This window comes from Rana temporaria, chromosome 2 (genome assembly GCF_905171775.1).
Source record: "Rana temporaria chromosome 2, aRanTem1.1, whole genome shotgun sequence".
Taxonomy (NCBI): domain Eukaryota; kingdom Metazoa; phylum Chordata; class Amphibia; order Anura; family Ranidae; genus Rana; species Rana temporaria.
The window spans coordinates 519847296-519860928 of NC_053490.1; positions in this window are offsets into that span (position 1 = coordinate 519847296).

A 13633-nucleotide genomic window follows, 5' to 3' on the forward strand; every position below is an offset into this window, starting at 1 on the left:
AACCATGCCTAACAACGAATACTACAACCGGACGCCAGAGACGTAGCTCCATGAGGAAACCCCCCAACCCCTGGCCTACCCATACTTGATATAGGAAAGTGAGCGGGTGAGTTGCAAAAAACTGGCAGGAGCCTGAAGTGCTGGATACCTGATGGATATGTTGACGGAGCAGAAGGACGAGGCCCATGCGCTACGGCAGCAACAACCTAACATGGAACCATGCCGACACACGGAACCCGTTCCTCCCTGATAGACTTGGCTGAAAGTACCCATGAAGGGACGTCAGAGAATCAGGGATGGGAGATTCCACCACCACCTCCGACAAGGAACACCCATGGCTCAGTCATAAACTAGAAGGACTGATAGACCGGACCCAAAGGAATGATGACATGGCCGGCAGAAATGGAAGAAGAGCAGGAACTGGGGGTGCGCTGACACAACGTAGACAAGACAGAAAAAAAACAGACATGAAACAACAACGCCCTATGTGCCTACCTATATATGAGAATATGACCATAACATCAAGACCGCTGCGCATGAATGAACCCGATGACACCCCCACCCAGTGTGACTGGCACGTGAGCCTGAGTAACCTGCCGCGCAGAGACAGGCAATTTAACTGAATACTCAGGGCTAGTGTACCCACGGACGGTGGTGGGTAATCGTATAGGTGTAATGAACGTGCAACGTATGACGTATGTAAACAGGCGAGAAGATTGTGGTCAACAATCAATTAAAAACGAAACCTCAGCCCGTAAGAATCTGTAGACGTGACCGATCCTGAGATGTGAGCACTAGCTAATCAACCCAGATGCAACATGGACAAAGTACAATGAGACGTCACCACGAAGACAATGCCAAGACAAACAAAACACGGACAGGAATCGTGGGGCAGCAAAGCCAAGACGGAAATGGGGGGGGGCAGAAAACCATGACAGAACTGAGGGGGACAGAAATCGTGGGGGCAGCAGAACTGCTGAGACTGAAAACTTATGGCAAACCCTGGGGCAGAAATGGTATGGGAGACCCGCTGAACCTGAATGCTGAGGCAAAAGATAATAGGACAGCAACCTGGGGCATAAATGGTATGAGAGCAACACTGAGCCTGAAATGCTGAGGCAGAAATGCAATGACAGACAGAAATAAGACAAAACGTGGGGGTCGTAGTGCCCAAACAGAAAACGCGGGGGCCGTAGTGCCCAGACAGAAAACGCGGGGGCCGTAGTGCCCAGACAGAAAACGTGGGGGGCCGTAGTGCCCAGACAGAAAACACAGGGGCCGTAGTGCCCAGACAGAAAATGCAGGGGGCGTAGTGCCCAGACAGAAAAAGTTGGGTGCCGTAGTGCCCAGACAGAAAACGTGGGGGTCGTAGTGCCCAGACAGAAAACGTGGGGGCCGTAGTGCCCAGACAGAAAACGTGGGGGCCGTAGTGCCCAGACAGAAAATGCGGGGGCCGTAGTGCCAAGACAGAAAACGTGGGCAGAAAAGCTATGGCAGAAACGCTATGGCAGAAAACCAGGGGCAGAGACGCTATGACAGAAAACCAGGGGCAGAACCGCTATGACCGAAAACCTGGGGCAGAAACGCTATGACAGAAAAACCTGGGGCAGAAATGCTATGACAGAAAAACCTGGGGTAAAACGTAATGACGGAAACCTGAGGCAGAATGGTATCATAGAAACACAGAGCCTGAGACGCTGAGGCAAAATCTGGCAGAAACCTGGGGCATGAATGGTATGAGAGAAAGCTGCGTCTGCAACACTGAGGCAGATATGCAATGACAAATGTTATGACAGACAACCTGGGGGCAGAAACGCATGATACTATAGCTATGTAAACGCATGAGTGACTACCATGAAAAACGTAAACGTATGAGAAAAATACCATGAGCCACGTGAATGCATGAGAAATGCCATCGCATGAGAAACGCCATTGCATGAAGAACACCATGAGAAACGTCATCGCATGAAGAACAGCATGAGAAACGCCATCGCATGAGAAACGCCATCGCATGAGAAACACCATGAGAAACACCATGAGAAACACCATGAGAAACGTCATCGCATGAAAAAAACCATGAGAAACGTCATCGCATGAAAAAAACCATGAGAAACGCCATCATGAAAAACGCAATCGCATGAGAAACCCATGAGAAACGTAATCGCATGAGAAAACCCATGACAAACGTCATGAGAAACGGCCTTGCATGAGAACATGCATGGTACTAGAAACGTGACCACTCGAACATAACTAACCTGAGAAACGTAGTCGCATGAGAAACGTAGTCGCATGAGAAACGCTATGACAACACAGACTGAAAACGCTGAACGAGATGCTATGACTAATGCAAGGAATACTGCCAGCGTGACTCCCCCCCCCCCAGCTAGCGTGACCACGGGAAAAGGCCACTCCCCCCCCATGCTGCCAGCATGACCCCCCCTCATGCAGCATGTGTGTGACCCCCTGCAGCAGAGAGGTGAACCACCCCCCCCCCTACTCGCCGCCAGTGAGGCCTGGGACATGAGGATGGATGCCCCCCCCCGCCGCCGCAAGACCCAAGCATGCCCAGGATAGGATAAGTGTCTGGATAGATGCCCCCCCCCCTCCCACCAGCGTGAGCAGCTGCATGGGGAAGGAAAGCAAGTCAACAATCCCCCACGTGGCTCCCCCTGCTTGCCCGCGTACCGACCGGGACCTTCCCCCCTCCCCCCCCCCCCCCGGCCTGACAACACCGGGAGAAGCGGCGGGCGGCTCCCTCCATACAGAAAGTGCCTCGACAGTGAAGTTGCGGCCGGACCCCCTCCCCCCAGCGTGAACGCTGAGAGAACGGCGAGCGGCTCCCTCCATGCTAGGGAGGGAGCAATGAAGTGGGCAAACGTTCCCCCTCCCCCCGCAGAGAACCCGGGAGAGGTGGCGGGCGGCTCCCTCTCCCCCAGGAAGAGTAAGTGGGTGGATGGATGCCCCCCCCCTTGTGCACCAGCGTGCGCTCGTAGTACAGCCCCCCCCCCCCCCCCCCGCGTGAGCCTGGAAACAGACAGGGAGGTGGAGCGGGCAGCCCTGTAAAGCTGCTCAAGGCTGCCCGCATGAGATAACGCCGAGCGGGCGGGTGGCCCCCCTCCCAGAAGCCAGCATGAGCCCAGCTAAACAGATACATGGGCGGCGGCCGACCGCCGCTCTGTAGGGACAAAACCTGACAACCTTGGCATTGTGGGTGGATGAACCTGACGCTGCTGACCGTCCTCTGCAGGGAAAACCGGAAGTGACGTGCTCCGACCGGGCCCCCAACCAGTGGCGGCTGGTGAAGTTTTAGGATGGGGGGCGCAAGACCCCGCCCCCTCCACAATTGACCCCTCCCACTTATTGTAAACCACACCCCTTATATAATCCACCTACTTTGTCCCCCGTATTCCACTTCCATCCACCCATAGTTTCAGGAGTATGCAGCTCAGCATCACAGGACAGAGTATACAGCTCAGCATCACAGGACAGAGTATACAGCTCAGCATCACAGGACAGAGTATACAGCTCAGCATCACAGGACAGAGTATATAGCCCCAGCATCACAGGACAGAGTATATAGCCCCAGCATCACAGGACAGAGTATATAGCCCAAGCATCAAAGGACAGAGTATAAAGCCCCAGCATCACAGATCATGGTATATAGCGCAGCCTTACAGATCGGCACAAACAAACTGAAAAATTACATTGTTAGTAATGAAGGACTCTAAATGGGCACTGCTAGATAAAATATATTGAAAACCTTTAAAGCGGTGGTTCACCCTAATGAAACATTTTTTTTTTTTTTTTTTTAATAAACATTTTATTGAAAGTTTTTCAATCATTACAGTATAATCCAAGACATATATATGTCATTCAATTTCACATAAAGTCTTCACAGGATCTTATGGTAACAATTGATCATAAATAATATGTCAAACAAGACAAGATAACGACATTGTTGTTCATAAATGGGTCAAATCCTGAGAACAAATATCAAAGTGCAAACATTAAATTCCATGTTAACAGAAGAAAATTAAGCATTATATCTCTACACAATATCTTTGTGACAGCGGCCCCCCTCCGCCCTACCCACCCCTTAACGGGGACAATCTGTGGGCAGTGCCGAGAGGGGAAGGTCGGAACAAAATAGGCTTAACTTCCAGTGTTCGAAAAGGACAGTAAGAGTAATAGCAGGGGTATGGCATATCAGAAATGTATCTTATCCCTTTCCCCCTTTCCATCCTTTGAGAAAAGTCAAGTCAGACTCTATGTTCAAAGGGAGTGTGTGGACTTGTGTGGGGGGGGGGGGGGGGGGATGAGGCCAGATGAGAAGGAAAACAGAATGAGAAAGTACCTAACTATAAGGTCGTTGGGTGAGTACATCTCTAGATGTTATGTTAGAATTTCTCCGGGTATCAGATGGTATTTGTGAAGGGGGGTTTCTATACAATGACCAGCATGACCATGTATGTCTGTAATTCTCGTGCATGTCCTTAGCTTGGTGAATAAGGCGCTCCATTTCCTCCACCCTGTCAACGCGTGCATGCCAATCATCAATTGTTGGAATAGTTTTGGATTTCCAGAAAACAGGGATGCATTGGGTAGCTGCATTGACAAGGTGGAGTGTTAGGGATCTCCGGTATTGCGATCTTGGAATGGGAGTGTGATGTAGCAGGAATTGCGCTGGGGTAAAACTTATTGGTATTGTTGTTATTCGTACAATACATTCATGTACCTCTTTCCAGAACCGGACTAGTAGCGGGCAGTCCCACCAGATATGTAAAAGTGAGCCATCTGCTCCATCACACCTCCAGCAAGACGGGGAAACCGCTGGAAAAATTTTATGGAGTTTTTCCGGTGTTCGGTACCACCTAGTACAGAGCTTGTATCGATTTTCTTGTGCTGAAACATTAATGGATCCTCTGTGTGTGTGATCCCATATAATGTCCCAGTCCTCATCAGATAAGGACATGGAAAGGTCCCTGTCCCAAGCTGAACGAGTGTTTGAGGAAGGAGTTGGGTCTGGCATCAGTAGTGAGTGTAGAGTAGAGATCAGATGTTGTTTAGGTTCTCCCGCTATACATATTTGTTCTAAGGGGGAGAGGTCTCTGCACCATTTCCGTTGTGACTGGGTGGGACCTAGAAAATGTTTGATTTGGAGATATTTGAATACGGACATGTTCACTTGAGGAAACGTTTTAGTTAGCTCTGGGTAGGTTAATAAGTTACCCTTGTGGAAAAGTTGGTGAGCTCTAATGGCCTGAGAATTAGGGTCTACAACTGGATATTTATAGGATATGTTTGGTGAAAAGTCAGGATTATGAGATAAGGGTGTCAGCGGGCCCGGGGAGGGAGTTATTTTCAGAGAACGGCATATGACTTTGAAATTTTGGAGCGTAGGACCTATTAAAGGGTGGTTCTGACAGTCTGTAGGAATTGAGCGATGTTCTATCCATGGCAAATGGGTGATGGGGAAGGAGAGGAATGCGTTTTCCAGGGCAATCCAATCCTTATTACCAGTGTGGAGATGCCAATCTACGAGCCTAGTGAGTAAACATGCTTTGTGGTATAGGGTTAGATCGGGAATACCCAGGCCCCCCCTGTGCTTTGGCTGAATCAGTTTAGACCAGCTCAGTCTGGGAGCTTGGCCTGCCCATAGGAATGTTCTACAGTGTTTTTTGAAAGTTGCAAAAAAGGTCTGTGGGATCATGATCGGGACCGCCTGGAGAAGGTATAAGATCCTCGGGAGGATATTTATTTTAAGGATTGCTGTTCTACCAAACCACGAGAATCTGCCGTTGTTCCAATCCGATAAGTCTGATTTGATTGTCGCAAGGCTTGGTAGGAAATTTAGTGCAAATAGCTTACTCAGATCTTTAGGGATCTTAATGCCCAAGTATGTAATATAGTTAGATTCCCATTTAAAGGGGAAGTTTTGTTTACATAACTCAACTACTTGGGTTGGCAGAGAAATATTTAAAGCTATCGATTTTTCAAAATTAATTTGTAGGTTAGACAAAATGTTATACAGTTTGAGGTCTTTTAAGAGATTGGGAATTGTGGTTATCGGATCCGAAAGGAATAGCAACACATCATCAGCGTAAGCTGCTGTCTTGTAATGCCTTCCCCGGATCTCGACCCCCTTGATGGCATCGTTCTCCCGAAGCTTTCTGAGAAATGGTTCCATCGTGAGGATAAAAATAAGGGGGGACAAGGGACAGCCCTGACGGGTTCCATTAGTTATAGAGAAGGCGCTCGATAGGTGGCCATTGACCCTGACCCGTGCAGTGGGATCAGTGTACAGCAATTGGATCATTTGGGTAAGGCGTGATGGTAAGCCCATCTTAGTCAGAACCGCTTGCATGAAATCCCAGGCCACTCTATCGAACGCCTTCTCAGCGTCCAATGACAAAAAAAAACGTTTTTCTTTGAGGAGGAAAGCCAGTGATGTATATTAAGAGCTTTAATAGTATTGTCCCTGGCTTCCCTTCCAGGGACAAACCCAACCTGATCAGTTGAAATGAGTTTGGGGAGTAATGGGAGAATACGGTTTGAAAGTATTTTGGCGTATAACTTGACGTCAACATTTAATAGCGATATCGGTCTATAGTTGGAAACAAGTGTGGCATCTTTGCCTGGTTTGGGAATCAGAGATATATGAGCCTCTAAAAAGTCTTTTGAGCGTGAAAGGGAATCCGCAAGGGCGTTAAATGTTGACAGAAAATTGGGAATTAATATGTCGGAAAAGGTCTTATAGTAACCTACTGGCAGGCCATCTGGACCGGGACTTTTCCCAGGTTTGAGTTGGCTTAGTGCTAAAGTGATTTCTTCAGTGGTGATTGGGGAGCCTAGGTCTACTATGTCTTCAGGGGTGGTATACATTGGGCAGAATTCCGCTAAAAATTCCTCCATCAAAGTCTTTCTATCAGGAGCTTCTACCTGCTGACGGGATTTCTGCAAATTGTATAGCCCAGAAAAGTATTTTACGAATTGATCTGCAATTCCACTGTTAGTAACAATGGATTCCCCGGAAGTGGTGGTTATATTATTGATAGTATAGGATGCCTTTTTTTTTTGCAGGGCCGCAGCTAAAAGTTTGCCAGACTTATTCCCGTGTTCATAGAACAGTTTGCTTGTAAGTGTGTGTTTGCGGGCAAGTCTTTTCTTAACTTCCTCCAGAAGTTCTTCTCGGGCTTTTACTAACTCGTCATGTGTTTGGGAAGCTAATGTTTGTTTGTGTGTAAGTTCCACGGCCTTAACTTTATCTGATAGCTCTAAAATGCGTGCTTTCCGCAGCTTGGCTCGCTTGGCCATTATTGAAATGAAATGACCTCGAACAACACATTTGTGAGCAGCCCAGACCAATGGAGCAGGAGTGTCATCTGTAATGTTTACAGCAAAGTAATCTGAGAGGACCTTGGATATATCAGAGGTGTAATTATTGTCTAGCAAAATGGAGTCGTCAAGTCTCCAAATGGGTGATCTGGGACAATTTGTAGGGATCGAGAGCAGAATAGTGATCGGGTGATGATCTGACAACAGCATTGGGTCAATAGTAGCGTTGACTAGGGAGGTGAGGTCATTTTGTGTGAGGAAGAAGTGGTCTATCCGTGAATATTTTTTATGAAGTGGTGAAAAATAGGTAAAATCTTTCACGTTTGGGTAAAGGGTTCTCCAAGTGTCGTGTAGGGACAGGGTAGAGAGGGTGGATTTAATAGCTTTCAGAGCACTAAATTTTAAACAGGTGGAACCATTGGATGTATCAAGATCTGGTTGTAAGGGAACGTTAAAATCCCCACCTAAAATAAGGGTACCCCTCTGGAAGGAAGTTAGTTGATAGAGGGTTGAGCGAAAAAAGGATACTTGTTTTGTATTGGGAGCATATACATTAGCTATCGTGTACACCACGTTATGTATGGTACCACGTAGGAATATATATCTTCCCAAAGGGTCTCTCTGAATTTCTGAGACTTGAAAGGGACAATGTCGAGAAATTAAAACAGAGACTCCTTTAGATTTTGCCTCACTATTGGGAGCGTGGAACACTAGCGGGAAGTTCCTATCAGTCAATTTAGGAATTACGTCCGTGCGAAAATGTGTCTCTTGGATACAAGCTATGTGTACTTTTTCTTTTTGAAGTGAGAAAAGTAAGCGTGAACGTTTCTCGGGAGTATTCAATCCCCTAATGTTTAGGGAATATAATTTAATGTGGCTTAAAGGTCCCCTCTTCTGTAAAATGGGGGAGGGTGATGATACCGGAGTCATGTCTCTGAAGCAATAATCCGGTAGGGAAAGGGCAAAAGATGTGATAAAAAAGGGTTAAGATAGGAAGAATATAGGCCTCAGGGATATTTAGCCAAGTAGAGGGCAATGTTGTTAAAGGTAGGCCAGACGGCCTGTAATTTGTAGTTACCGATTAAGTGGTGGAGGATGTTCCACTCACTTTCTATTTACAGAGAACAATCGGAAAGGTACAGTGGGAACCAGACCCCCAGGACCCTATCTAGAGCCCGGAAGCCCTAGTACACCACTGTTGTGGGGTTGGCCAAAGCCAGCACAGGAAGAAAAGATCTTGTTAATAAAATTTTATCTATAAATCTATAACTAGGTTTCTTAACAATACAAGTAAATGTAACCAATATTTGCCTAATCACCCCAGAATAGATTCAGACTGAGAGAAGACAGATTGCATATTAAAGTTGCAACAGGTGCCAGTTTTGTTAGTTGACCTAAAGTGGATCATAAGAACTGGTTAGTTTAGAATATTAAAGGATCTCTCAGTTTGAATCTTACATTTCTGTCAAATCAAACTTATTACTTCTTACTATATAATAAAGTAGAATAAAGACAAACTGTTCAACTTTTCAACTTATGGGGGAGCAACGTAAAATCACTATTAAAGTTGTTTTTATACCATTTCTATTGAGCCTCTACCATTAATGTTAGGCAGCCACCCATACAGTAAAAGTTACAGTAGCAAGGGTGTGCTGTCAACAAGACCGGTCAAGGCCATTTACCTGCTACCGTAAGTATTCATGGAAGTCAAGGTCCCCTCAGAGTTCTAAAAGGGAAGGAAAAGGTAAGAGAGGCAATGGTGTTAAATAGTCACAAGTGTGAGGACAAAACTAATGATGAGCAAAAGGTTTGGACTAAAGTGATAGAGTCATACTATCCAGTTGAGATGATGATCGGAGAATTTTCAGGTAGCTCCAGTTTCTGAAAACCGATTCCAGGGTTATCGGTTTCTGTGATCGACAATCGTTTAATGGTGGAGTATTACCGGGTTTGGACAGGGGAAAATGGATAGTCTACAATATAGGGCGAGACAATAGCTCAATGTTCTTTGGTCAAAGTGTATCTTTGGTGTTTATAGAACAGTTTCTGAGGGCGGAATGTTTTCGCTTTTTTTTTTTTCTTTTTTCCATAGAGGGAAGTCTATGCGGTCGAACCGAGGGACATCAGTTGGTGATGAACACAGTTATGGAAAGCAATTAGCTTTGTGTCCTGAGGGTGAGAAGGAAGAGTAGATCTCTGTCTCCGGGACGTAGAAGAGAGTTATCCTTGCGGACTCAGAAAGATGAAGAGACGAATTACATCAAACTGAAATTGATGAAATTTTTAAAGTACATTAGACAACGTGTACCTGTGTCAACCCGTTCATTTATTTGTGATCTCTTCTGGCCCTTCTGGCCTCCGGTGGGGTCATGTGGTCTTGCTCTCTTCTTGCCCCAGGGGAGTCCTGGGGGGATCTTGAGTTGGAGGGGGATCTCATCCTGCGAAACCTGGTAGCTTGGGTTTCCATGGGTGTATCTGGAGGTCTCCCCCTTCTCCCAACTGACCGGCGGTAAGGTGCATACCAGTCAGGTACTGAGATTGGAGGCAACCCAAGTGTTTCGCAAAATCTGGGCAGGTCTTCTGGCACTCTCAAAGATGCATTGCGACCTTGGTTGGAAGCTGACAGACAGAAGGGAAATTTCCATTTATAGTGCTGGTAATAGGATGATGGCGCTGCAATTAAAATTCCACTGAGTTGATTCCAAATACTATGGGAAGTAACAAATGTTGGGTAATCCGATTCAGGGGTAGATCCAATATAGTGAACCTCCCCTATTGGAGAACGCAAGTGGATTTTTTTGTTACCCTGTTTGCTGGTGCCAAAAGTGTATGACTACCACATAAGTGGCGGGTGGAAAAAAGGAGAGGCCCTATCCAAGTCCTTACATTAGTCTGGTACCCCAGTAGTGTGGGCGTTCGTGGTGAATGTTATTACAAGTGATTAGTATGTGCCAGAATTGTGTAATCAAAAATAAAAAATAAAAATACAAAACATGAATGAGTGTCTGTTAAAGACTCGACCCTAAGTGGGTATCCTGGAGATCACTAGTGGTAAATGCACTGTGTTAATATATATAATATAAATAGCCTTAAGCTATGTGCATCTGCATGCACCGCAAGATAAATAATTGAATCATGCGCAATAAGTGGTCCCTAAGTGCTTAAGGGGTGTCCAAGAGGTAGGGCACACCTTAATGTGAATCCCTATTACCTAATAATATCCTAAGCGGTGCTTCTTAATTAGGTGTGGCTATACCATAAAAAATATATATATATAAGTGAATATCAAAAACATATAAAAGAAATATTTATGTAAAAATGAAAGTGTAAATCCTACTGTCCCTCCTGGGACTAGAAGATTAAGCAAAAAATGTGTCAAAAATCACAAAACGAAAAAAAGAGAATAGAAAGAGACACAAGTCCCATAAATTCAATGCTAATAGCAGGTGTAGTAATTAACATCCACTCTAGAGTCCGGTCAATCAAGAGCGGTGTTTAAACTAATTGCATAGGAACTCAACAAAGTCTATCAAGGCAGTTTTCTTCCTTTAAGATGTTATTCCTGCATGCGAGTTAACAGATTCAAACTTGTGACTTTAGGGTGTCGCTACACATGGTTAGGGCGGTGACATCTGTGCTCCCCCACATAGGTCCCCACTCACCGAATGTCGTCACCCCCCAGGGGGCAAAAAGCGGATGGTAGTGGTACCTCGATGTCTGTGGTGTCACGACCTTTTGGCTTAGATCCTCAGCTATCTCCTTATCCAGGGGCTGCAAGGTGAATGTGATCCTTTCCAAGTTGTCCTCCAAAATCACTCAGTGGTTAAAAAGGAAAAAACAAAGGGAACCACATAGTGTGATATGTTTTTAAAGTTTAATTGGGTAATACCCAAAAACTGTATTTATTTAAAAATGAAAAAGTGACAAAGGCAGTAGTATGCCTCCACTGGAAGCCCTGCGCAGAGGGGGGCTCCAATGAGCCGATATAAAATATACGTGCACAAGAAAAATAAAAAATATAATAAAAATAAATAAAACACAAGTAGAGAGACACGCTGCACTGGCCTATGGGTCTCACACTGAATGGTGTGGCTGCTGCTGTTAGCGCCGTTTAAAATCCTCCTTCGGCGCTGTCGGTTGTGAAGCAGAGAAAACAGCTGAGACAGGTAGGCGTGCTGGCGATTAGCGTGTGTCTCAATGAATGAGCTGTGTGTAGGTCACCTGACGCGTTTCGTCATGTGACTTTCTCAAAGGCGATAACATACTACACACGCTCATGTTGTTATATACGCTGCTCCATATGTGTCCCGCCCCCGGGCCGTGCGGAGGAAACAAATTTGGCTGGATTATCCTAATCATGTGGTGAATCCCAGTTTAACCCATGGAGATGTCCAATGCGAGGGACGGGAAACCATATGCTGCCGCTGATAGATAGTAGAAACCTTAAATGGACTCTATTAATTGATAATAAGAGTGCAAAGTAAAAAATAATACAAGTGAAAAAATGTAAAAACATTATATAATAAATAAATCATTTGTATAAATAAAGATGCCTTGAAATAGAGATTTTTATATTGGCATAAAAGTGGCTATATTTGTATCATCTAATACCAGACCCCTAATTGTTGCAATTTTATTAAACATAGTAAAAAAAGAGGAAGAAAAATGTTCTATATTGCTTAGTGTATATATACAGGTGAACGGCTAACTTGCCAACGTAAGTAATACATTGATCCTATCACCATAAGTGGTCACTGTGTATCGTAAAATAAAGAATAGCTTAGGGAAGGGGGGGGGACATTTTAACTGGTTGTTAATTGGTTGGAGTTTTATCTCTTTTATCCCTCAGCAGATAATTGCTACTATGTTTTATGTCCTGCAGCTCACAACTCCTCTATGTGTAGGAAACACACAGACCCAAGTACTAAGATTTGTATGCTTCATAATCAGGTGGACCATAGGACGTATGGCTAATAATTATTGGAATACTCTTAATTGTTCATATTAAGCCATAAGTGACATGATCTGGGTCCCATAATGGGACTATTTAGAAAAAATATATTTTTTACTTTCATGCTGTACTAACTGGGGAAGAATATCTCCACCCACGATGAGGAGACCTATGATATAGATAATAGTACTTATGTGTCTCCGGTATCATTAAGCATAATTAGGATCATATTCAAATTAAAAAAGCAACAATAAGTGCTATAATGTTCTGCTGTACTATCTGGGGAAGGGTATCTCACTCTTGTTGAATGCAGGACTAGAAAGAGGTTCTATCATCTGTGTGTTCCGTAGGTCACGATTACATGTTTGACATGGTAATTAATCCTTCCCATACTGTTACTGGAAATGTAGGAGGTATAGAATGTATATTTTACCTGTATTAATGTCCATGTATTGGACGTCACAGGCAACAGTATTTTAGTGTTTAAGGAATACTTGAGGAAGGAACACATAATCCCCAATGGAGGTATGATTGGGGGAGAACCTGTTTACAAATGTTCATGTTATACCACAAGGTTTGTACCAGCAATATTGATATTAATAATAATCATAAGTTGATCCTGGAGATATACCAGGTCTAATCATTGCAAATATAGAGTCATTATGTTGGTACTACATATTTTTTAGCATTTGAAAGGGGTGGAATATATTCCTTCTGCAAAATGTCCCAATGGAGAAATGGTAAAGAGCTATGATAGAGGAGGTGTCTATATCATATTTATTGGAGTAAAGGAGATTTGGAGAGTCTTTTGAAAATACTCAATTGGAAGGTAAATTCTTAATCTGCTAGTATACAGATGCTAGTATGGATGTTATAGATGGAACTTATCCAATCTGTTATAACTTGCTTGTTTGGAAAAGTATACATTTATTTGATTCCCTTAAAAATTTGAAATGAAACAGTTTAGATCGATATCCAGGTTGAGGCCCCCAGGTGCTAGCGCCCCCAACCTGTGTATCCAGCGACATATTGGAGCCGGCAAGGGCACTCAATGACATATGTCATTGAGTGCCCTTGCCGGCTCCAATATGTCGGCAGAACCACCAGACCCTTAAAAGTCAGAATAAGGGAACATATCAAAAATATAAAAAATGGGTTCACTAAACATAGCCTCTCAAGACATTTTAATGAAAAGCACAATAATGATCCTTCGTGTCTCACTTTTTACGGGATTGATATTATAAAGGACCATTGGCGAGGGGGTAACAAAAAAATCCAGGTTTCCCAGAATGAGACTCGCTGGATACACAGGTTGGGGGCGCTAGCACCTGGGGGCCTCAACCTGGA